The sequence below is a fragment of the Nicotiana tabacum genome, chromosome 22 (assembly GCF_000715075.1).
Source record: "Nicotiana tabacum cultivar K326 chromosome 22, ASM71507v2, whole genome shotgun sequence".
In the NCBI taxonomy this organism is placed as follows: Eukaryota; Viridiplantae; Streptophyta; class Magnoliopsida; order Solanales; family Solanaceae; genus Nicotiana; species Nicotiana tabacum.
The window spans coordinates 83,187,005-83,213,234 of NC_134101.1; the positions used below are offsets into that span (position 1 = coordinate 83,187,005).

The following is a 26,230-nucleotide window of genomic DNA, read 5'->3' on the forward strand; positions in this document are numbered from 1 at the left end:
TGATGCCCTTTTGGGTCCCTGTACGTATTGTTTATGTGAACGATTGATTATTACCTGTTGTATTTAGTATAGTCGACTCGATAAACCTCGTCGATTAGTTTTTCTATAACTAATGGATCAAATGAGCTAATAATTTCACGTGACTAATTGAACCTTGTCACTGACTGAATGTCCGACATCGTCTGAAATAAGTTTGTTTGCATTGCAAAAATGACTGAAAAGGTTCAGTCCAGGGCAGTCCTGAGTTTGAACTTTCATGAGTTCAGAATGCCCTGATGCTGCAATGGGCAGGGCAGTAATAAGCAGGGTTTAACAGGGGTAGTCTAGGGTTTGAAAAGGACAAAAAAAGCTTAGTTTAAATGAGCTGACAAGTAGGGTACTAAATTAGGATTAAACTAATGCCAATGGGGAACAAGACACAAGAGTATGAGTTTAAAATGAATACTAAAATGAGCCCATAATCCTTGATTAAAGAATAAACCAGGCGTGGGGAACAAATGGCTGGCACCAAAAGATGCTTAGGCATGGGTTTAAAGAGTATGGGCAGTCTGCAAGTGGGAGGATCCAGGCAGCTTAGCTGCACTGGGTCGTTTGGCTTATAAATAGGCCATTTCAGAACTTAAAATGGGCTGAAAATTTGAGTCTGAAGAGAGGTCTTGTGAGCTTAAAGAAAAAACTGAAAACATAAGGAAATTTCTAGTAAACACTGTAACCAAAACACTGTCTGAAAGCTACATAAGAGTTTGTATTTGGTCAAGTTGTCTCGGCCAAAGTTCTGTTGTTTGCATTGATTGAGCTGTTTGTGATTGTTGGACTGGTGGTGTTGTTGCATAGAACACTCTGTTACTTCTGTTTGTTTAATTACTCTTTCTGGGATTACTCGTTTGGTGCTCGACCATCTGCTGGTTTTCTTTGTTCTGGGAATTGTTGCTGGTTGTCTTTTGACTGTGGAAAACACTTGTGATTGTTGGTTTGTTGTTGTGTTGTTGCTGTGTATCTGCTGTTGCTGTGCTTACTGCATACTGCCCAGCTGATCATTCCTTTCTTTTTTGTCCTCTATACCATGTACACAACCCATACACTGTCAAATGTAATTGGAAAATTGAGCATGAATACGAAAAGAAAAGACTTGAAGTCGACTCTCATACATAGTTTATTACATTAGATATCATGTACTGTGTAATAATTTTCCTTCCTGTGTTGACAATAGAAGTAGCCTGTATGCCCAGTGTATATCAATGTAGATTAAGCTGAACGATAGTTTATATACGTATGTTGATAGGTAAAAATATTCCCAATGTAATAAGTTGTATCTCAGACTTAGTTTAACTTTGTAGTGTGTCCTTTAATGTAGGCCAAGCATGAAAATCGTACTCTACTAGTTAAGTTCTTTCCTTTCCGATAAACTGTTTCATATAACTGGTAAACCATGTTTTAAGCCAAAGAACACATAGCTTGCAATCTCAACCTCGCGAAGGTCGAGCCCAGGTCGAAACGGACCAAGCAGGCCCGCATCGAACAAACCATGGCCCAGGTCTGGCCCATCACACATGGGCTGGATTTGGGCCCGTGATTATTTGTTCGGCTGACTGTGCACGCAAACTCGTTTCTGATTTTTAAGCATTTTCGAATGCTGTTATGGATAACTTGCAAGCACGTAATTAATTAGGACTATCTACTGTTTTCAATTAGTAGAGACAAACGCGACAAGAAACGTAGTTGCTATAGGATATCCTTTTAAAATAAGAACGAGATGAGCCTCGACAAAAATAAATAAAATTGCACAAGCTGCGGGGCCCTCGTTAAATGTATATTATCGAAGCATTCAGTTTCCAGGACGGGTCGTTTAGCAAATCTCACGGCCCTCCCAGAATAATAACGCGATAGTCTCTTTAAGCGCGTACTTAATAATGTTATCTCCTTAAACTCGGGTGCACATTTATGTGACCCAAATCCAAATCTCAACGGAATCGAAATGTGTCTCTAACCACGGGTACATTGATTGTGGCGTGGTCTGAGACGCATTTCCATGACGTTGCAAATTCTTTTCATAAGGAATGAGACGAGCCTCGACAAACAAAGATGTACAAGGTGCGGGGCTCTCTAAATGTATATACATAAAAAATACTTAGAATTCGGGACATGCCGTTTAGCGAATTTCATGGCTTTTCCCCAAAATAACAATACGCTAGTTGCTTTAAGCGCGCCTTTAATAATTTATTTTCCTTAACTCGGGTGCACATTTATGTGACCCAAATCCAAATCTCAACCGAGTCGAGATATGTCAACAATCACGTGTACATTGATGTAACGTGATTCGAGGTATGTTTTCACGACGTTGCAATTCCTTGTAAAAAATAATAATAATTATGAAAGCGGTTAAAAGATAAAATTGGCACATAAGTTCATATTTGTATAAAATCAGATAATCAAGCCGAATATAACAGTTGAGCGACCGTGCTAGAACCACGGAACTCGGGAATGCCTAACACCTTCTCCCGGGTTAACAGAATTCCTTATCCGGATTTCTGGTACGCAGACTGTAATATGGAGTCATTCATTTCCTCGATTCGGGATCAAAATTGGTGACTTGGGACACCCTAAACCTCCCAAGTGGCGACTCTGAAATAAATAAACAAATCCCGTTTCGATTGTCCTTTAATTGGAAAAAACTCTCTTGCACCCTCGCAGGTGCGGAAAAAGGAGGTGTGACAAATGTCATACTTTGGCTAGGGGCCACATTGCAAGACAATTTGCGAAGCAAAATATAAAACTGAATGGAAACTAACGCTGATTAAATGTCAATATAAAGCTGGGTCAGTAAGGCCAACATAAATACTGCAATTGACAAGCCAACAAAATATACATAGAGGGCCTACAAGCCCAACATACTGCAATAACTGACAGGATATGTCTACAAGCCTCTACTGATGGACATACTGTGATGGGCATACTGTGATCGGAACAGGGCCCCGACCTACCCATAACCTATCTACATATAGATGTATACAAAACTCTAGACTTGAAAACTCCGAAGTACGTGGAGCTTACCGATAAAGCTGAACTCGGGCAACACCTACTAAGGAGGTCTACCCGTCTGTCTATCTGAACCTGAACGCATGAATGTAGCATCCCCAGAAAAGGGACGTCAGCACAAAATAATGTACCGAGTATGCAAGGCAATAATATAACTGAAAGTTGAAATTGAACTAATAATATAATAGCTGGAAGTAACTAGAAGTCAAAGATAATCTAAAGATATGCTCACCTATTGATACTGACTCAACTCTCTCAATATAGTAAGTAAAATAGTTGTCCGGTCTTATAAGGCTCGGTATATATATAACTGCTCTTCCGTAGTAGGTTCGCTCATAGGCGCTCGGCCATACTAGGCTCTGTATCTCGGCTATGCTGGGCTCGCTCATAGGCGCTCAGCCATAATAGGCTCGGTATATAACTTACCATCTGATCAGAGATTGCCCAATAGGGGCTCGCCCATCGACTATAGCTCGATGGTAATGAAAATAATGTAATATTGTATATATAAACTTTCTGCTCTCTTGACTGGAAGAAGGAAATACTCAATTGAATATGAAGTCCCGATAAGGAGAATACTGTAACTTACGAGACTAGAAAAATATACGTAAATTCCAGGATATGAATTTTTCTTTATGCCTAGTTATCAAACTCGTGTAGTTACGAGATCATGAAAAATGGAGGAAGAGCTTAGCCTTAACATACCTGGAGTAGAAAAATATCCGTATGATGTTCTTGGAAATGGTTGCACTATACTCCTTTAGAACCGCAAAATTTTACGTTGCTAATAATTCTCGTTGGATTTCTTTTGGTTGCAAGAATTCACATTTTTTTGTGGGAAATTGGTAAGAAATCACGTTGAACTCTCACGTCTGATTGTAATGTTTTGTTGGCATTAAATTATTAGTGTTTGAGAATGAAATATAGTTTGTATCTAAAATCTTAGAATAAGGTGTCTTGAAATCACTATAATAGGTTGCCACCTAATCAAAAATGACCATGAGTCATTTGTTTGATTATGGTCTTGCTGCCACGTGGGGGTGGGGGAGAAATTTTTAATCTTTATCAAACTTATTAGTTAATTAGGTAATGTCCCGTTATCCGGTAATTAATTAATTACCCGCATAATTAAGAATTATCTCAAATTATTTAAAATTCTACTCATTTTTAATATACTTTATATATCATACTATCGGGGTCATATGATATCTTGTATGGTACTAGTCCATAAGTATTGGGTATTATAGTATTTTATCCCAAATCGACAATCTTCAACGAAACTCATTTTATTCTATTTTCTTACCTTCTCTCCTTCACGAATTTACCCATCATGTGTTTGAAATAGCATAATGCTTATAATCTCAAGAAAATCTCATCCCAGAGTCTACGTCAATTAACTGAAGACGAAACTTCAACATACGAGAAACGCGAGATGTAACATTACCGGTGGAAAGTTTGGATCCAGACTTAGCTTGTGAACCACTATCTCCAATGGGATACCTATCATATCTGAGTGCGACCACGTAAGTCAACATTATCTTTAAGAAAATTTATAAATTCTAACTTGAGATCGGGATTTAATCGTGTTCCCAGATGAAACTTCATTTCCAAAAACTCTTTGAACAAGGCCACTTGCTCGAGTTCTTCTATGGTCGACTTGATCGAATCTGTCTCCTCTGTTATCTGAAAATATCTCGGAACCTGGTAGGATTTCGCTGACTCCTCGCCTTTATCATCTTCATTCTGAAAGGGAGAAGGCATCGGTACCTATGATTGCTATTTGTTGGACTCTTTACCCTTGCTGCTGGAAATAGTCACTGCTTTCATCTCCCTCACCTCTGGCTGGTCTCCTCTTAATTGCTTGATTCCCTCCGGCATCAGAAATTTCAAAAACTAGTGATATGTTGAGGGTACAACCTTCATCTCATATCCACAACCTTCTAAGGATTATATTGTAACCCATATCGCCATCTACCACTTTGAATAGTGGTCTTCGTTAATCCTTACACATATGTGGGCAGCAAAATCTCTCCTCGGGTTGCTACGCTTGTCACACCTCCTTTTTACCACCCGAGGGGTAATATAAGGGAGTTTTTCCAATTAAAGTGACATTATTCGAAATGAGATTATTTTATTTAATTTCTTCAGAGTCGCCACTTGGAATTGTTTATTTGGTGTCCCAAGTCACTGGTTTATTTTAAAATCCCAATTCGAGAAAATTTGACTTTATTTAAAAGTCTGCAAACCGAAAATTCTAGATAAGGAATTCTGTTAACCCGGGAGAAGGTGTTAGGCATTCCCGGGTTTCGTGGTTCTAGCACAGTCGCTTAAACTATTAATAATTGGCCTATTATTTGATTTACTACACGTTTTAAACCTATTGTGCATTTTAAACTTTATAACCGCTTTTAACTATTTTAAACCCTTTTTAGGTTTTATGAAATTATTTCTTGAACAAGTTACGATTGTCGTACACTTGCCGTTTTGGAATACGCCGCAAATCACGCTACATAAAATGCCCCCGCAATTTGCAACATGTTTATTTTATTAAAGTTCAAAGTTGTTATGGTCGGGTCACATGAAATGCACACCCGAATTTTGGAATTAGACATTGTAACTATGTCACGGGAACCGTACCCATAGTTACAATGGTTTAATCGCGCCTAAAATAAACTACGATGTTCATAAATTATTTATTTTTATGTGTGAGATTATTGCAAAGTCATGGATTATAGAAATTGTTATGGGTAAAGTGTGGTAAATTAATTATGGAAGGTGGGCTGGCAGAACTCTTTGGCCCAAATCCAATATCCTCAACACCCCAAAGCTCACTTTGTATATGATCACAAATTATTTGTTTAAACAAATTGCTGCCTTCCTTCCTTTTACAACAATGAACACTCCAAAATCCCTATAGGCATCGTCACACAACCATTACGCTACTCAATGACTAATGAACCACTAATCAATTAATCCAACTGATTATATGAGCTCAATTTCCACGCGTATGATATCACGAGAAGAATGAACGAATATAACAAATTCGTTTATCAAAGAAATCTGAGTTAAAACAACATTCTCATTTTAATCAAGTTACCAAGAAGTCAATCTAAGCTAATTCCATGTCAGCACTCAGAAACAAGAAGCAAAGCAGATATTGCTAAAGTGTGACAGTATTGCACAAATGATAAGGCAAGAGCATGTCAGAAATATAAATTTAGTTCATGGAATTGAATATGAGATTAGTTATATGAGAAAAGCTATCCAAACATACACTTTAACATGCTTTTCTGAACCTTCCTCTTTGCTCCCATCCATTTTATCCAATACTAAATAACTCATCATTTAACTATATCAACAACTCTAATATCTAAAAATTCAAGTATTTCCTCTCTTTTGTGCATCCTTAACTAACTAAACAATGGCCTACTTCTTTAAACCAACAACGAACAACAAAAAGGGCAAGAACTAGGGAAATGAAATCTCCAGTATTTCATATAACTCATTCAAACCAAAATGGGCAAAGTCGAGAATTCCAAAACCAATGAAGGTGGACAATAAACATGGCATACTGATACAACAATTTCGAACTAAATCTAAAACGCAGACAAACAAACAATAAAACCAGGAAAAACGTGATTTCAAACTAGAAAAAGAAACTTACGATTACTAGCGGAATTGAATCAGTAGGATAAGTAAATGATTAACTCAATATCACAAACAAAAAGAACTCACTTCACTGTTCCAACATTCTTCATATCAAATAAAAGAGCTTAAGTTTCTAACCATTCTTTCATAGATAAGCTAAACAACAACCAATAATCCCATTAAAAAAACAGATCTGAGAACAATTTTTATGAAGAACATACCTTGCCGCGCAAGGTTCAAATTTAAAAGAGAAGAAAAGGCAAATAAGGCTGGAATTGACGAGTTTGAAGCTCGGCGACAGCAGAATCAACAAAACCCAGCTTCCATTTCTGAAATTGAAATCAACTAGAACCCCAGAAGTTATAGAAGTAATGCAACAGAAATCGGACCAGATTTAACAATTCTTCGTATTTCTTTCTCTCTTTTTTTACTTTTCTTTATTTTTGAAGCTCTTGAAATTTCCAGATCTTAGTTTGAATTTTTCAAATCCAATCTTATTTCAGCCATCTTCTAGTGTGTGTGTGAAGGTGAGAAAAATGGGAGTGAGTGAATACGGGTTCAGAGCAGGGGCGACAGCTTCATGGGTGTAGGAGAAGGGTCTGTTCTTTGAGAGAATTGGGGGTGATGGCTTCTGGTTTTTCCTTTTTTTTTGAGAAGATGAGGGCGCCGTATTTTCTTTTTTCCAAAGAGGGCGGGGGGGAGGGGGGGGGGTCTCATTCGTTTCTGAATGTCTTCTTGGGTCTAGATATCTTCATCTATCAATAAGTATCAATAAGGGTAAATTTGACTTGTTTGTTTTAGGCCTCTTGGGCATTCGCCCAATTCGAAAATAAGACAACTTTTTTTTTCTCTTTTGTACTTCTTTCTTTCTTTGATTTTAAAAACTTTTATTGAACTAATTAAACAAGCTAAATAAAATCTTAAATTATGCTCTATCTTAAATTATTTTGTAAAGTTAATTTTACTTATTTTTATTAATTTAACACTAATTAATTTAAAACTAAAAGCTAAAATGTGGACATGATTATTGTAGTAATTTTTTGTGATTTTTGTTTAATGAATGCAATTAAATTATGAAATTAAATTTCTAAATGCAAATTAAACCTAAGATGGCATGAAATTAAAACATGACAATTTTTATGATTTTTCTAGGATTTAAAAATGCATGAAATGCAACTAAATAAAGAAAAAACTTCTAAAAATCAATTAAAATTATTTTTTGTTGATTTTTAGGAGTTATTTTCATGTAGGAAAAAAATCACGTGCTCACAATGCTTGTCAAGTTGAAGCCAACTAAGAGTTATGTCACCGGAACGATGATACCAATTAACTTTGCTTTTTCCAGAACTCTCATTGGATGATGTTAGTTGAACTTCCTAGATCAACCAGAACGTGCTTAATTTTGAAATAGAAAATATTGAGAGAGATTACTAAAGCGTCATTATATGGCAAACCAAGTCTGCCAGCGTCCTTCTCCGTGAATGTGATGTCATCTTCCGCAACTTCCCGGAGTCTCTTGTTGTGAGACACCAATATCTTTGTTTTCTGCTATCTTCAAAGGCTTCGCATTATCCCGACTTCGACCATAATTATTTTTGGCTCGATCTCTTAAAAACTCCATAAGATGGCCATTCTTTAACAACATCGCCGCCTCTTCACGAAGATGTCAGTAGTCCCTAGTTATATGGTCGTGAGTTCTATGGTATTCACACCATAAATTGGATCTCTCTAGTTAGGATCTGATCGGATTGGCTTCCGGAACCGCACTTCTTTGATATTTCTCATAGTTGATACCAGCTCTACAAGGCTGATGTTGAAGTTGTAATCCAATAACCTGGGATATGTGGAGTCTCAAGCCCTTGGCACCTCTTTCTCCTGCAACGACCTGTTGTTCACGCCACGATCGGCTCTTCTGTCAGGAGTGAACCTATTCGATTGTTGAAGCCCTTTGCTACTACATCCATCGGTTCTCTTATACGATAGAAAACGGCCTCTAGAGGACTGTCAATCCACATCAAAATCACTCTTAAACTTGCCCTAGTTTTTATCTCGACCTCGTCCCTTGGTTGATACCGAAGACCCAAGTTGATTGTCTTTTATCCTTATTTTGACTCATAACGGTTATGGACATCTGCCCATATGGTTGCTTGAAACTCGAGCAGGATCTCATTTAATTTTTGGGAGACATCGGAACTCAATGGATTTAGACCTTTTGTGAATGAATCTGTTGTCAATTCATATGGAACTGTCGATAGCAACATCCTTTCTTTCTAGAACCGGATCAAAAAATTCTCACAACAACTCGAATTCACCTTGTGCAATTTTGAATATGTCGGCTTTTCTGGCCTTAACCTTCCTTGCTCCAGCCTGAGCCTTAATGAATGAGTTTGCAAGCATTTCAAAAGAATCAATAGAATGCTCGGGTAAGAGAGAGAACCATGTCAAGGCCCTTTTTGTGAGGATTTTACCAAACTGTTTTAACAGAACCGGCTTGATCTCATGTTGAGCCAAATCATTTCATTTCACTGTGGTAGTGTAGGTTATGATGTAATTCTACGGATCAGACATCCCATCGTATTTTGGTATGTCCGACATCTTGAATCTCTTCGAATTAGTTCTGGTGACGTACTTGGCTTGAACGACAATTATGTATTTTTTCGAATATGGACCTTTAAACACCGGTGGCACACCCGGAATTTGATCCATCCGGGCGTGAAACTAATTTGCATTCTGATCCTTCTGTTCACTATCTCTCTCATGAATCTCATGAGCTCGGTTTTAAAAGGATAACCCATATTATTATAATTCCCAAATTTGCTACAGGTTTCAGATTCGTCAAGACCGATTTCGCCTCTTGGAGTTTTATTATCGGTTCTCTAAGTCGTTTGATTTGCCAGAACACTGGAGGAATCGGGACCCTTCTGCTCACGTTATTACAAGCACCTATCAATGTTTGTTTTAATTCTGTCATAACCCGATCCTGTCTTGAGAGGTGATCCATGATTGTTCTTTGCTTCTCCCTCAGGAGTTTGACCGTTTCTACGACATGTTCCTCCTCCGCATCATCAGGAGTTGGTTCTCGCACATGCAGAGGATACTGACCTTCACGAACCGAGGTCATCTCATCCCCTTTATTGTAGTTCTCGCTGATTGAGTCATCGCGCTGGGACAATTCTTCCTGTTTGACGCGTGCTTCAATGTTGTGTGTAGTTGACGTCATTGGTTGTCATATATGATTTTTACTAAGGAACGAATCAAAATTTGTTAGTAATAAATGAATCAACCAAAGTGATTATGCAGCTGTCTAGGCCCCACGGTAGACGGCAAACTGTGTTTGTAACGTGGTTGATAAACAAGTGAATCGATTGGATCTAAGAATGATAAAGAAATAAGATTAAAATAAGATTTAATGATTGAATTTAAAGAAGATAACAAGCCTGGTTCCGAACTCAGCCTTTCCGAGAGCAACAATACAAATGAAGATAAAGCGATGATAAAGTTTGTCAGATTGAGAGCTAAATAGTAAAGCGTGAGAGCAAAATGGTAAATTATAGCTTTTGTGTGCAGAATGTTTCATGTCCCTACAATGGCTGTTTACCCCACTATTTATAGCTCTACATAGGGAAACAAGATCTTGAGATCAAGCTCCTCTTTAAATGAGAATAAAAGAGTCATTGATGAATATATAACGGCATGCCTTGAATGCAAATATTCGCTGTAACGGTTACTCATTTAATGCTAGCAAATATTCTCTCATTGAATGTTGTCCGATGACAAACCTTTGAACTTCTAATGCCGACTACGTTCCCTACGGAATCCATTCGCTATTAGCCACACATGTCGTATTTGGTATTACTTATTTCCCGACTCATCCTTTGCCTATTTTCGGTTCCACGTATCATCTTACCATTCGGTCATCTGGTATCAACCAATTTTACAAAAACTTCTTTGAAAAATGATTGACCTTCACTTTATTTTCTTATGTTTTCCCTTTATTAATTCGTTGTTATCTATAACACTGATATAATGATACAAACTATCCCACAGCTACACAATTCTAAACCACAGTTTTTGAGAAACTTTTTAGAAGATATAAGAGAAATTTCCCCTACATGTCGATGTCAGCAGATTTTCTGTTGATTCAGACCATAAGAAGTCCACTAATCTGATGACCCCAAAAATATGAATTTTTTTAGTTTTTATTGTTTAAATTCCCCGTCCAAATTGTCCTTGCCATAGAATGTGGAGCTTCTAAAAGATTGAAAAGTTCAGATGGTGCTGGGACAAATCTGTGGAAATGTTCGGTGGAAAATATTTTGAGAAATTTTCAAGAATTATTTTCAGATAGAATAACTCTTTCATTGGGTTTTATTTCATATTATTAAACTCAGCTTCAATTCAAGTATGTAAATATTTCAAAGTAACTTGTGAAAGAAAACACAAAGTGATAAATTTTGAATGTTTGTAAGCTGTTGTGGAATTAAACTTTTGAGTGTATTTTGTTTTTATTATTTAAATTTTTTTGACTTTGTCGTTCAAAAAATGGTTTTTATTTTCTCTGTTGAACTAAAAAGGTATAGTTTAGCGAGTGGTGACAATTCCAAACACCAATTTTAAACTAATATTCCTATTGCCGTTTCGAGGAATCCCAAGTCTATTTTACCATTTCAAAGTGCAAAATTTTGGAAACAAAAAAACTATTACACAATTAATAAAATAAATCGGGACAGAACCAAAAACAAGACTGACGTCCTTTATACAAGTAAGAAAGAATTTATGTATAACTAACTAGGACACTTGTCCCATGTGTATTTGCTATCCTATAACAACCTATTGGATAAATACTAAAATAAAGAAAATATAAATACAGCTATATACTCTTCTATTATCTTCTAGAAGACCCAACAAAGTTTAGTCTTCAGCTTTGGGCCCAAGTGTATTAGTCATCTGAAAATCTATACTAGGCCCAATTTGTTGTAAAACCCATTTGTATATTTCTGACCAGTCAACTCTTCAGACAAGGTTGAGTTGTATCAATACCATCTATGTCATTCTTCAAATGGATATTCTTCTTCAAAATACCATTGTCTTTCTCTTTGCCTTGTCTCCGCCGTGAATCCTCAGTCATTGTGACTGAGTGTTGTGAGAAACCATCTACAACATCCCCCTCAAGTTGGAGGGATGTGAAACAACCCCCAACTTGCCCATAATAGATCGGTGAGAAGGCCTAGAAAGGGGTTTCGTGAATACATCAGCGATTTGGGAAATTGAAGGGACAAAAGAAAGAAAAATAAGCCCGGCGAGGTACTGCTGGCGTACGAAGTGGCAGTCGAGGTCGACGTGCTTTGTACGCTCATGAAACACAGGGTTTTTGGCGATATGGATGGCGGCTTGGCTATCGGAGTGGAGCGGCACCGGCAACGGTGGAGATGAAGAAAGGACTTGAAGAAGACGAACCAGCCATGTAATCTCTGCAACAACCCTACGCATATAGCGATATTCTGCTTCTGCCGAGGACAAAGAAACTAAAGATTGTTTCTTTGATTTCCAAGAAACCGGGGCTCCACCGAGAGAGATAAAATATCCACTGATAGATCGACGAGAATCTGGACATCTCTCCCAATCGGAGTTACAAAAAGCAACCAAGTCAAAAGAGGAAGTAGCAGACATGAACAACCCCATAGAAGGGTCTGTGAGGAGATATCTTAAGCAACGAACAACAACATCGAAATGAGGTGCTCGAGGAGACTGCATGTATTGACTAAGATGCTGCACGGTGAAGGAGAGATCTGGGCGAGTGCGGGTGAGGTAATTTAACTCACCAATGAGCCTCCGATAAACTATGGGATCATAAATTAATTCCCCATCATCTAGACGAAGATGGCAAGAAGGCTCAATGGGAGAAGAAGCTAGTTTCATGGTCAGGCAACCAAATTCAGACAATATATCCAAGGTGAACTTTCTCTGACTTAAGATTAATCCTTGTGGTTCGCGAATAATCTCCATGCCAAGTAAGTACTGGGCTTTTCCTAAATCCTTAATATGAAACTCTAAATCAAGAAAAGACTTGAGTGAAATAATCTCTGAGGGATTATCCCCAGTTAACAATATGTCATCGATATAAACTGCAACAATAGTAGTCTTCCTTGTTGAATGCTTAAAGAAAAGAGAATAATCATTGAGTGAATGAGAATAACCTTTGAAACTTAATGTTACTGTAAGTCGGGCATACCATTGTCTTGAGGCTTGCCTAAGACCATATAGGGATTTTGTGAGTTTGCATACATGTTTAGGTGTTGGAGGTGATATCCCAACTGGGAACCTCATGTAGACTTCCTCTTGTAGGTCCCCGTGTAAAAATGCATTATTAACGTCCAACTGAAAAACCTCCCAATTTCTCTTGACTGCAACAGCTGGCAAGCATCTGATAGTAGTCATCTTTACCACATGAGAATAGGTTTCAGTAAAATCGATACCCTCTCTCTGAATATCCCCCCTAACTACCAAACGTGCTTTCAATCTTTCAAGTGATCCATCTTGTTTGTATTTTATCTTGTAGACCCATTTACAAGGTAAAACCTTCTTATCTTTGGGTAATTCTACCACTTCCCAAGTGTTGTTTGCCTCTAGTGCTTGGATTTCCTTTGAAATGGCATCTACCCAACTTGGATGTAAGGAGGCTTGGGAATAGGAAGAGGGTTCTGAGATATAAGAGTCTGAGTTTAGAAGGGATTGATTAGAGTGTGACAGGGCTGAAAAAGACAAAGTAGGAAGGATAACAGGGGAAGAAAAATAATGAGCTGAAAAATCAGTGAAGAAGACAGAATTACAGATGTAGTCATTAAGATAACTAGGCAAATGATGGTCCCTAAGAGATCTTCTAAGAGCTGGCTGATTGACTGTAGAAGAAGAAGGTGAAGTAGAGTGTCCCTCAGAAAAAGTAGCTGGACTGTTATAAGGAATAGGAGAATGGGAAAAGTGGGGATCCATAATACTAGGAGAGGAAGAATTAGAAGGTGTATGTGAGGAACCAAGTGAATTGGATACAGGGGAAAAGTCAGGTCTAGAAAGTGAAGGGTTCTGTATTGCTGGAGACTGAGATGGAGGTGTAGGAACATGATCTGTGGATGGTACAGGTGAATCAATAGGAAATAAAGTAGTGGAGTTAGGTGAGGAAAAAGGAAAAATATGTTCATAGAATACCACATTTCTAGAAATGAAAACCTTTTTGGTTTGTAAGTCTAGCAATTTGTAGCCCTTTCCCAAAGGGGTATCCCACAAAGACACACTTGATGGATCTAGGATCCAATTTTGACCTCTGTATAGGTAGAGTTGAAGCATAGCAAAGTGAACCAAAAGACCTCAAATGGTAAGAAGGAGGTGAACCAAATAAAATTTCATAAGGTGTTCTCCCCTTTAGGACTTTAGAGGGGAATCTGTTTATTAGATGAGTTGCAGTTAACAAACAATCCCCCCAAAAATTAGTAGGCAGGTTAGACTGAAATAGCAATGCTCTACAAGTCTCAAGAAGATGCCTGTGTTTTCTCTCAACAACTCCATTCTGTTGGGGAGAGTAAACACATGTTGTTTGATGAAGGATTCCTTTTGAACTAAAGAATTCAGAATGGATAGAACCAGATCCTAATTCCAAAGCATTTTCAGACCTAACAATCTTTACTTTAGTGTCAAACTGTCTTTCAGTCATGGCTAGAAAATCTTTAAGTATAGGGAAGGCATTAGATTTAGTTCTCAGAAGAAAAGTCGAATGTCACGACCCAAACTGAAGGGCCATGACTAGCACCCGACCACACTTGCCGAGCACCAACGTACATTTCATCTAACCTTCATTATTATCTTTTAGGGCTGACGAGATCAATATAAATGGTAGACCTAGATCATGGACAACCAGCAATAAAATATGACGGCATGAACATACATAGCAGGGGATGACCTGACAATCAAGAAACTACATATAAGGTATGAGCTACCACGCTACTATGAAAGACTATATAACAAAAACTAGCCGACAAGGCATACCAAACTATACATGAGCCGACACTTGTCTATGAGCCTCTAAAAGAACATAAGTGCTAAAACATAGCCGGAACAGGGCCCCGACATACCCATAATGTCTATAACAAAAATTGCATACCAAGACCAAGGCAAGTCCGGAGAAGGGATCTCGCCAATCACTGCTGAACTGGACAGTCTACTGTGGTGGGGGAGCTGCACCTGCCTGTCTATCAGGACCTGCAGCACGACATGCAGCGTCCACAAATAAAAGGACGTCAGTACGAATAAAGTACTGAGTATGTAAGGCAGGGAACCATAAATACGATCAGTAATGTAAGCAAGGATAGAGAATATACAACCTGTAACATCTTAGTACCTCTGAGGGCTACTTACATGAAATGCATGATACATATGTATAAATACATAAACCCTTAAAACATTCGCCTCTGTGGGCATCATCATCATCATATCGTACCCGGCCATAATAGGCTCGGTAAAAAAAACGTACCCGGCCATCATAAGGCTCGGTAGAATCGTACCCGGCCACGTGGAGCTCGGTAAAACCCAACTGATCAGTGGTTGCACAATAGGTGCCGTACCCGACCAACTATAGCGTGGCTCGGTAGAGTAAAATAGATACATATATATAATGCATGCTCGACTCATGGAATCACATTCTAAACCTTTCGGAGTGACGTAAGGTCGGTATCCTCTGTACACGTTATTAGGACTAACTCTTCACTGTGAACCTTATAAGATTTAGGAAGTACGAACAACATTGATAACATAAGAATAAGAGAAGAAACATTAATATCAATCGTTCCATAAGAGGGATAACAATGCAAGTACTGCTAGCTTCTAAGAGTAGAGTATCTTGGAAGCTCGTTCATTACATTATGTACAATCGGAGTCATGCAAAAGAAGGAAAGGAATAGCCTCACATACCTTGTATATACTGCCCCAATCTCAAGCTATGCAATTTTCAAAACTCCTTTGTCTACAATAAGAGAAACGATACTATCGTTATCATTTAATCGTCATAATTATTATGTATCGACCACAACCTATTTTACGATGAAACGGACAGCACCTCCCCTATATATATGACCTAACACCATTCAAAACAGTCACCAAACAGCCCAAACAACATCAATAATAAACATATTGATCCTCCCAAAATAGTCCACACACAGCCTAATCACTCCATACATACGACGACCACCGTAGTCGTGTCAAACAACCTAGAAATGTTACGAATAACTATCAGCCCATAACCCTACATATATATGGTGTTTCTCCACACCCTTCCTCCTCCAAAACTCCACAAGATAGTAGTAAAATACGCAGCCCAACAACAACGCAAAACAGTCCACAAAACAATAACATTACTACCAAGCCTTTCGATATATATCTCACAAGTTCTAGCTTCAATGGCTTAGCCGCAACTTGGATAATCTTAAATACATATAGAGTAATAGGTTCCTTACCTTTATACAGAAAGAACAACTCCAATTTGACCTTAAATTTCCATGAAATATCCCTCCAATGCTGCCATAACAACAAAAAAGCGAAACTAGCGATCAATTAGTGTTTTTCGGCACTAGAATCACTTTAGAAGGCTTGAAATCACCTAGGATTGATAATAAGAACATGAGGGAGTATTTACAGAACATAAACCCTTTAAAACAACCTCCCACACGAGCTGGAATGACACAAAAATGAGCAACAACAAGAAGAACAAGAGACTTACTAGCGCCACGGAATTCCCGACACTTGATTTGTGTTGTTTGCCCTTTTTTGGGTCTTGAATCTTGAGAGAACCTTGAGAGGATGTTCCTAGGGTTCTAAGGTCTGAAAATAGTGAGAAGAAATGACTTAAAACGGGTTGGAGGCATCCTATATAGGTCCAAATATCTTAAACCGCCTTAGTGGGCCCCATAGAGAGGTGTTTGGCGCAATCTCGCGAAAACGTAAATATCTCTCTACTCCGAGATCGTATCGATGAAAGGTTTAATGCGTTGGAAACTAGACTCATAGATATTTAATTTGGTTGGTATATCACCCCGTAATTCCTTGTAAATTAGGAGAAAAGATTAGAAACACTTGACCTAATGTTTAAGTAAAATTATGAACCTAAGTTGCGACAACTTTTGTCGACTTTTGTTTCATAACTCGTTTGACTTCAAGACTTATGATAAGGATATTATATGATTAAAATACCTTAATAAATGATCTCTTGAGTGTATTAAGCACCGCTAGATTACCTGAAAATATGAGTTACAACATCCTTGATTCGTTTAACTTCTAATACTGGTTAATCACCCTTATACACTCTTGTATCACTTAAGACCAATAGGATTGACTTCTTATCATCTTAAAGATAATTCCTTCTTGGATTTATGTTAACTAATATATGGCATGAACTAACACATGTGGATATGGGTTGTAACACTTCCCCCCTTAGGAACATTCGTCCTCGAATGTAAGGGTTTATGGAGAGTTTAAATCATCGTGGATTCCAATGGAAATTTCCGATCAATTTTCCCCTATAAAATGGTCACTAGCAAAACTTGCAAGTAATTAAGCCCAACATATGGCTTCACAAGGCTACACAAAGCATTATGCGTATTTACATTATCTACATATCACCATTTTGTATTAAGGAGGAGTATTCTCAAATTATTGCTTACCTCATAGAGCCGTTTCACCTTCCAATGTATCATGTCTTCCACCAGCATCCTTGTTATCTTCATTCTGGAATAAGTAAGGGTATTTAGACTTCATCTCCTCTTCTGCTTCCCATGTCATTTCTTCCATATTTTTGTTCCTCCACAATACTTTGACGGAAGCTACATCTTTTGTTCTCAGCTTGCGGACTTGCCGATCTAATATCGCCACTGGCACTTCTTCATATGATAGGTCCTCTGTAACTTGTACATCTTTGATTGGGACAACTCGAGAAGGGTCTCCAATATATTTTGTCAACATAGATACATGGAATACCGGGTGGACAAATTCCAATTCGGATGGCAATTCTAACTCATAAGCAACCTGTCCAATCCGTCGAAGAATTTTATACGGCCCGATATACCTTGGACTCAGCTTACCTTTCTTTCCAAAACGCATAATACCCTTCATTGGTGAGATCCTCAGGAAAACCCAATCACCAACCTCAAACTCTAGATCACGACGTCGGACATCAGAATAAGATTTTTGCCTGCTTTGTGCCGTCCTCAATCGCTCCTGTATCACTTTCACCTTCTCAATAGCTTGGTGAATCAAATCTGGCCCATATAATTCTGTTTCACCGACTTCGAACCATCCAACTGGTGATCTACATCTCCTCCCATATAGTGCCTCGTATGGGGCCATTTTAATACTGGAATGGTAGCTATTGTTATAGGCGAATTCTATGAGTGGAAGATGATCATCCCAATTCCCCTTAAAATCTAGAACACATGCTCGTAGCATATCTTCCAGTGTCTGAATGGTACGTTCAGCCTGTCCGTCAGTCTGCGGATGAAATGCAGTGCTGAGATTTACCTGTGTGCCTAAACCCTTCTGGAAAGACCTCCAAAAGTTAGCCGTAAATTGAGCTTCTCGGTCTGATATAATAGATATGGGCACACCATGAAGGCTAACAATCTCCTTGATATACAACTTTGCATAATCTTCAGCCGTGTAAGTTGTCTTCACTGGCAGAAAATGGGCACATTTTGTAAGTCGATCAATTATCACCCAGATGGAGTCAAACTTATGATAAGAGCGAGGTAATCCAATAATGAAGTCCATATTAATCACCTCCCACTTCCAGGTCGGAATCTCTATATTTTGAAGCAATCCACCGGGTTTCTGATGTTCTATCTTTACTTGTTGACAATTGGGACACTGGGCTACAAATTCTGCAATAGACTTCTTCATATTATCCCACCAATACTGCTCCTTAACATCATGATACATCTTTGTCGAGCCGGGATGGATGGAATATCGGGATTGATGAATCTCATTCATAATCTTCTCTCGCAACCCTGCCACATTAGGCACACACAATCGGCTCTGGTATCTCAGTGCCCCATCTTTTCCGATCCCAAAAGCCATACTTTTACACTGTTGAATGCTTTCTCTTAATCGTACTAAGATAGGATCTTCATATTGTCGTGCTTTTACCTCGGCTACCAAAGATGATTCTGATGTATTCTGTACAGTAACACCTCCGTCATCAGAGTCTAACAATCTGATTCTCATATTGGCTAGCTGATGAAACTCTTTAATCAACCCCCATCTACCTGCCTCAATATGTACTAAGCTTCCCATTGATTTACGGCTGAGAGCATCTGCCACAACATTGGCTTTACCGGGATGATACAATATCTCGACGTCGTAGTCTTTCAATAATTCAAGCCACCTACGCTGCCTCAAATTCAACTCTTTCTTTGCCTTGTCTCCGTCGTGAATCCTCAGTCATTGTGACTGAGTGTTGTGAGAAACCATCTCCAACAATTCCTATTGCCGTTTTGAGGAATCCCAAGTCTATTTTACCATTTCAAAGTGCAAGATTTTGGAAACAAAAAACTATTACACAATTAATAAAACAAATCGGGACAGAACCAAAAACAAGAGTTTGAGAATTTTCATCCCCATTATTAAGCAGAGATTTAACTTTTATGCATTAACAAAATTTACATAATCAGATTACTTGAAAGTCAATTAATGCGTTGATAATTAACCTACTAATAAAATACTGTAAGTTAATATTCCAACCAATAAAATTACACGAATAATGTAAAAAACATTATACTGTCAATTTTTGTAATACTATATCACATTAAATGAAGGGCTAGTCTGCCATGAATCATGATTTTAGTAGCTTGACTTTAAAAAAGAAATATATTAAAAAAAAAAAGAGTTAACCTCATCTCTTCCAAATTCCTCCTCTTCTCTTTCATACTTCTATAAATTGATTCTTTCTTTTATTATTGGTATTGTCAAAATCCTCCTCCTTCTGGCATTAGCTTAATCTCCTCTATATATTCCGTATATACTTACTAGTATTGGACAATGCCCTCTTCATATATGAATTATTAGAGCCGCTGCAGGTAATTAATTCTCCTTTCCTTTCTCCAGATGACTCTTTCATTTTGCTTTCTTGTAGATATCCATTTTCTTTTGTTTTTTGTTTTTTGTTTTTTTTGTACTTATTAAATTGTGTGATCATCTTATCTAAACAGTTAAATCGCCAGAGAAAATACGTATTTATTTTTACTTAATTATGAATTAAACGCACCACTCACATGTCAAGAATTGATGTGAAAGTTTTTGATAATTGGTGGCTGTGAGACTCAAATCCATATTTCTGTCTACTTTGATACCATGTTGAATTGTGTGAATGTAAGATCTCATCTAAAGGTTTAAGATGTTAGAAAGAGCGCACTCTTATTTACATAATTTTTCTAATTGTTGTGTGTGTGCATGCGTTTTTTTTTTTTTTGGAATGGTATTCGTTAATTGGTTATTATTCTTGCGTAGGTACTTAAAGAACGATAATTACAGAGAAAATCTTGAGGAAGTGGTGATGATGGGATTGGTGAGATTAATGGCGAGCTTAAAGACGAGACTAAAAAGATGCCTGAAAATGAAGGAACCAAATTACGACAAGATTGAGAAAAGTGAGAGCATGAGAATCGAGATAAGAAGTAGGAAAGCTCGTAAACTCATCGAACAAACACTCAAAATCGCTGACTCCCCCAAAATTAGAAGTTATACTTTCTAGTACTAGCAGGTACTGAGAGTATTAGTTACTGATATCATCAGATTCAGTAGTTTTTGTTTAGATCATATTTGTATTAAGAAATTTATTAAATATATATTAATATGTGATTGCAAACCTATGAATTAAAACGAACTATAAATTACATGACAAATTTATAATCAATCAATAAATTTCAAATCTTGAATGTAGTACCATAAAATCTGGTAATAACACATTATGTTCTGTCTTTTCATGAGACATTCATGTGCGAAGTGCCCACATATAAATATTAATTTAACATTTTATATTGTAAGGAAGTTTTACACTATTAATGTGAATTTACCTGTTGTAACAGATTATTGTCTTATTTTTCATGTTATTAATTCCATAAATTATGGGTGGTAACTAGTAGTTATCCTTCAAACTATCGGTATATAAAATTCAACTCTAAACATATAAGAGCAGAGTACAATGAACTATCAATCAATTTTCACTTAATTGCACCGAGGTCACTAAACTATTTTTTGTAATGAAAAAGTCAATTAACTAAACCTAATTATCACAAAAGTTATCAAATTTTTTTTGTAACAAAGAAATCATCCAGTTAGCCAAGCTTCCAAAATATACTGATTTGAAAAGTGTGTTTTGTTAGAAGTTGGACTCTACAAAAGGATAGAACATAGACTTTAGTAGAACCCAATTTTAGAACTGGAGGTCTCAATTTTCAACTTTAGACCCACAATTTTCAACTTTAGACTCGTATGTGTGAAGTTAATTCTGTGGCGATTATACTTAAACTTTGCAAATTTTGACTTTGTTACGATCCAAAATTCGTTAGTCATGATGACACCTAACCCAACCCGCTAGATAAGCTAACTAACAACTGTCCAATTTCAATATTAGTAATAAGGCAATCAAACAAAGGAATTATCTGAATCTTAAACCTTTCCCAAGGACTGGTAGTACAAATCATGAGCTTCTAAGAATAGAATTTACAAAGCTGATAAGAAGTAAATACATCTTCTGTTTGAAAAGTACATAAACAAAGTTTTTTTCTTTTATAAATCTAAGGCTACCATGAACAAGAGGCAGCTATAATAGGAACGCAGGTACATCTTCAAATCCGGCAACCACCGAGCACAACAACAATCACAGCTAACATCTACACGCAATGTGCAGAAGTATAATATCAGTACAACCGACTCCATGTACTGAGTAAGTAACAAACCTAACCTTAGGTTGAAAGTAATGACGAGCTGGAACATAGGTCGGGTCCAACACCAATAGCTAATAGTAGTTCATAAGAATGTAGATCATATAAATAAGAATGCAACTCAAAGACAAAAATGCTCAGCTTTTTCAGAGTTTCCCGAAAATAATTTCACTTTTCAAGAATATCAGTGAAAACTCAAATCATTTATTGAAATCGTCGTAAAATATGAGATATTTTGAAAATAGTAAATTTTTCCAAAAATTCTTTCCATAATAAATTATTTGTTTCGTTTTCTTTTCAGATATCAAGTGTGAAATACCTCTATATGCCCATATATCAATGTGTCTAAAAAGGTCATGAGTGACGTGCTACCGTACAACATGAGAAAAAATGCATCTCTATGCCTGTATGTCATGTGTGCATGCAAATGCTATGTATCTCAGAGATGAATCATGTACTCACACTCTCAGAGTACTCAATCTCACTGTCTCACACTTTCTACTCATCATGCTCAACCACTCGGTACTGTATATGGCCCAGACGACCCAGGAAAATCTATCCCGAAATATATACAACACTAATTATAAGTTACCCAGTATCGAGGAAAAAGGGCAATCTAACCCTGTGGAGAAATCTTTCTCCAGGTATCAAGTACTTCGGACAAACCTATGTCCAGGGAAATTGTGAGGACCCAAAAGGTCATCACTTGTTTAAAAAGGAAATTATGTGTTCTGAGGCCTTGAAAACCTCATTTAGAGTCACCTCGATTTGCGTGCACAGTCCGGGCGCATAGCCGGAAAGCTTAAATATGAAATTCTGTGAAAAATAATAAAATTTGGTTATAAAATGAGTTAATTTGACTTCGGTCAACATTTTGGGTAAACGAACCCAGACCCGTGATTTGACGGTCCTGGAGGATCCGTAGGAAAATATGGGACTTGGGCGTATGCCCGAAATCGAATTCCGAGGTCCCAAGCCCGAGAAATGAATTTTCTTAAAAGAAATTATTTTCTGAAATTGTTTAAGGAAAATTGAAATGAAATTTACTTAGAACATGATGGTATCGGGGCCGTATTTTGGTTCCGGCGCCTGGTACAAGTCTTATATATGATTTAAGACGTTTTCGTGAAATTTGGTGAAAAACGGAGTTTATTTGACGTGAATTGGACTTCCGGTTGAGGAGTTATAGACTTTGAGAGTTCTTGATGAAAACATTAAGTTTTGAGGTTTAATTCATGATTTTACATGTTATTTTGATGATGTGATCGCACAAGTAGGTCCATATGATATTTTTGAGTTAGTATGCACACTTGGTTTGGAGTTCTGAGGGCTCGGGTGAGTTTCGGGTAGGTTTCAGGATGTTTTAGGCTTAAAACCAGAAGTTGCAGGTCTCTGAAACCACCAGTGCGGTCCGCGGTCGACCTTGTGCGGTGCGCGGTGGAGGCTGTGTGGCCGCAATCGACTTTGTATCGTCCGCACAGGGCACTGTTGTGCAGCCGCAGTCGACTTTGTACGGTCCGTACAGGGCACTGGACCGTAGTAACCTTAGGAAGGCCTGTGAAGCCGCAGTCCATTTTGTGCGGTTCGCACAGGATGTCTGAGAGGGGTATAAAGAGACGGGATTTTCAGTCATTTTTCATTTTTCAAAACCTCAAAAACGTAAGAGGCGATTTTTCAAACAACCTTTCTTCTCCAAATCAATTGTAAGTCATTTTAAACTAGTTTTCTTCAATCATTAACATCTTTTAATATGATTTTAACTTCAAATCAATGATTTTTATGGAGGAAATTGGGTATTTTGGGTAGAACCTAAGTTTTTCAAAAAGTGGGGATTTAGACCTCGATTTGAGGTCTGTTTTCAAAACAAATTATTTATTTGAGTTCGTGGGGGAATGGGTAATCGAGTTTTGGTTTGAACCTTGGGTTTTGACTACGTGGGCCCGGGGGCGATTTTGACTTTTTGGGTAAAATTTTGGAAAACTCATTTTCATGCATTCAAATTGATTCATTTAGCGTTTATTGATGTAATTAAGTAACTTATGGCTAGATACGAGCGAATTGGCGGTGGAATCAAGGGGTAAAGCTATAATTGAATCGTGAATTGTGTTCGTGGCATCGAGGTAAGTGTTTAGTCTAACCTTAGCTTGTGGGATTAGGAGTTGTGTCATATTCGCTATTTGCTTCTTGTTGAGTACGACGTATAGGCATGGTGACGAGTATCTATACATTGGTCTCAAGCATGACCGTGAGTCTTATATTGTGATTTTCATGATTTAGTTGTATTATTCATGCCTTGGTGAAGATTTCTAATTGTTGTATAAAGTTTGTGGAAAGAATTGTGACCTATGAACATTGAAGAGCGTTGGCTCAAGTTGTATAGTGAAATTGTGAAAGTATAAGTGACAATTGAACTTTTAGAGCATTGGCTCGATTTGTGAAATGAGTTGTGAAAGTATAAGTGATAACTGAAACTCTAGAGCATTGACTCGAGTTGTGACGTGAATTGTGAAGTAAGAGTGAGAAAGAGAAGAGATCATTATGTTGCCCCCCTTGCCACGATATGTTTGAATTGTGGTTCTCTTGCATTGTGTTCTTAATTGATATTACAGATGCTTAGGTTGATGATTCTTTGTGTTGGGTAGGGATTATGGGTATAGCTGAGGTAGTTAGGTGTCGGAATGAGGTTGGTTATAGCTGAGGTAGTTAGGTGTAGTAACGAGTTTGGTTATAGCTGAGGTGGTTAGATGTTGTAACGAATTTAGTTATAGCTGAGGTAGTTAGGTGTGGTATCAAGTTTGGTTATAGTTGTTTCTCTTTGCCGGGACGTGATTTCTTTTGCTGTCGAATCCCTTATCGGGACAGTGTAGACCTTATTGATCTCTTGTCGGGACTCTCGTTATAATTGTAAACATTATATATGGATCGGGTTGCACGCCGCAACAATATTGTATATGGATCGGGTTGCACACCGCAACAATATTATATGTGGATCGGGTTGCACGCCGCAACGATATCATATGTGGATCGGGTTGCATGCCGCAACAATATTATATATGGATCGGGTTGCACGCCGCAACAACATTATATATGGATCGGGTTGCATGCCGCAACAATATTATATGTGGATCGGGTTGCACGCCGCAACAAAGATATAATAAAATGGGAACGGGTGGTACGCCTACCACAAGACAGGTGAAATGGGAGCGGGTGGCACGCCTGCCACGAGATATGAAAAGAAAGTGAAATCTGCTTTTGTTCCTTTTTTCTTGTTAGTGGGTGGTTTTGATTCTTAATAATTCTCTTGATATTCTGTTTTACCTGCTATTCCCCGAAGCATGTTTCCATCTCCCAACTTTACTTGTTTATTTCTATATTTCTTTCACGTTGTATATAATTGAACTGAACAGGTTTATTTGGTAGTTTGGTCCTAGCCTCGTCACTAATTCATCGAGGTTAGGCTAGGCACTTACCAGCACATGGGGTCGGTTGTGCTGATACTACACCTTGCTCTCTTTTGTGCAGACTCCAGTGTTGTGGACTTCGGACTGCAATGAGATTGTTGATTCTTGAATATCAGGCGACTCGAGGTAGTCCTGTAGGCGTCCGCAGGCCTTGGTGTCTCCTTCTATCTACTTTTTTATTTCTTACATGTATTTCCAGAAATAGTGTTGTAATTAATTCTTTCAGACCTTTATTTGTAGTATTCTTAGACCGTCTGTGAAACTATGACACCAGTTCTGGGTAGTCGAGACTCAAACAGTTGTAATAGATATTCATGTTCAGATGGCTTATTTTTTTCTTCTGCTTATTTTATATTCCGTTGTTTAAATTATATTTTTTCGTAATTGTTAAAAAGAATAAAATTGGTAAAAAAAGGGTAGATGGTTCAATAATTGGCTTGCCTAGCTCACATTAGTAGGCACCATCATGACTCCCGAGGTGGGAAATCTGGGTCGTGACAAGTTGGTATCAGAGCTATAAGTTACATGAGTCTCACAGTTCACAGACAAGCTGAGTAGAGTCTGAGGGATCTGTACGGAGACGTCTGTATTTATCCCCCAGAGGCTACAGAGTTAGGAAAAACTTCACATTTTTTCTTTCATGTCGTGCGGTTCTGTTTCTCAATGCTAATTGAATTTCTACTCTTGTCCTTTCGCGAATGGCGAGGTCATATACCGCTTCTTCAGCCGAGCAACAACAGCACAGACCGGTGATAGATTAGCTTCATTTTCGGAGGCTTTGTGAAGGTTGTATAAGTTTCACCAACCTCTTCACTACTACTTTCAGCGGAGCATCTTCTGAGGATCTCCAAGACTTTCTAGGCAGTTGTCATGAGGTTCTCAGGAACATGGGGATCGTGGAGACCGATGAGGTCGATTCTGCTACTTTTTGCTTGTCTGGATCCGCCAAGGCTTAGTGGAGAAATTATTGCTTGGCTAGACTAGCCGGATCGCCAGCTTTGACTTGGGAGCAGTTCACGCAGTTATTCCTGGAGAAGTTTCTTCACATCACTTAGAGAAAGGTATTAGAGGCGGAGGTAGAGATGCTATACGTGGAGGTAAAGGTATTAG

General features: G+C 37.9%; 2 long non-coding RNA genes across 2 annotated transcripts; one reads left to right on the plus strand and one right to left on the minus strand.

Moving 5' to 3' along the window:
- Positions 1–677: 677 nt before the first annotated feature.
- LOC142176732 (uncharacterized) lies at positions 678–7,380 on the minus strand. Its single transcript, XR_012705486.1, has 2 exons — positions 6,906–7,380; positions 678–1,081 (listed from the first exon to the last, which is right to left on the minus strand). It is a non-coding gene; the product is annotated as an uncharacterized LOC142176732 (long non-coding RNA).
- Positions 7,381–11,695: 4,315 nt separating this feature from the next.
- On the plus strand, positions 11,696–20,618 carry LOC142176564 (uncharacterized). The gene is made up of 2 exons (XR_012705244.1): positions 11,696–12,637; positions 20,224–20,618. It is a non-coding gene; the product is annotated as an uncharacterized LOC142176564 (long non-coding RNA).
- The last annotated feature ends 5,612 nt before the right edge of the window (positions 20,619–26,230 follow it).